Here is a 941-nt window from a genome sequence, read left to right as displayed (position 1 = left end):
ACCCTTCTTCCACGACTGACAAAGTCAACGTTCTCTCGTGGACGGCTCCTTCATTCTCTGACTTTAACTTATATCTCTAGTCTATATATAAAAATCTACTCTTTCTTTGTTATTAGGTCAATTCCATTGTTTATTGTTAATAAAATTGAATTCTTAATCTATTTTATTACATAAATATCTCTATAATATTTTATTGTTTATAAATTGAAGTTAAAAGTCCTCCGTTAGATTTTTAACATAAATTATTTTAACTAAACGTTCCTTTCTTTCAAAACATTCACCTTACATATCTTTTTCTACATAAGTTAACAAATCAATTAGGTTTTTGCAACTTTTTTCAGGGAGGTGTCGACGTCCTTCTACATACAGCACCTGGACTTCCCAAATTGGTTACCCATTTTAGTAATAACCAGGCTCAACGTTGCTTAACTTCGGTGATCTGACGGGAACCGGTGTGTCAATGTGATTATGCTGCAGTGCTAATAATTATTATACATGTAGTTAAATTGATGAATGGAAAAATGAATAAAAATATGAATGTTAAATTAACAAGTGTTAACTTAGCAACAAGGTTTTGTGAGTTAAAGTCAGAAAACAACGAAAAAAATATATTTATATATCAACAATTTTACAGAGATGCAAAATAGACTTTGAAAGTCCGAACTTTGTTGAGAAGTTTTAAAGATCTTGAATAAGAAATAGACCAGAGTATCAGAAAGCATTTAAAATTTCCGTTGTCTGTCTGTGAGTTTACCTTTTTGGATGGCTGAATTCAACTCAACAATACAAAATTTTGAAAAGGAAATAAGGATAATGAACAAAATTTATTTATATCGAAAATTTTACAGAAATGTAAAATATATTTTGAAAGATAAAACTTCAAAGGGGCGAATATAGAATTACAGGCAGTTAGTATTTTAAGTGAAGTCATATGGGGCTGG

The 941-nt window shown here is 29.9% G+C and overlaps 1 pseudogene; it reads right to left on the bottom strand.

Annotated features, from left to right (window-relative positions):
* Positions 1–360: 360 nt before the first annotated feature.
* Positions 361–479, bottom strand: LOC145291677 (5S ribosomal RNA; annotated as a pseudogene).
* Positions 480–941: the final 462 nt, after the last annotated feature.

This window comes from Euprymna scolopes, chromosome 12 (assembly GCF_053919585.1).
Source record: "Euprymna scolopes isolate OS-2025 chromosome 12, ASM5391958v1, whole genome shotgun sequence".
Taxonomy (NCBI): Eukaryota; Metazoa; Mollusca; class Cephalopoda; order Sepiida; family Sepiolidae; genus Euprymna; species Euprymna scolopes.
The sequence above is the reverse complement of the archived record's forward strand: the minus strand, read 5'-3'. Positions and strand labels throughout refer to the sequence as shown.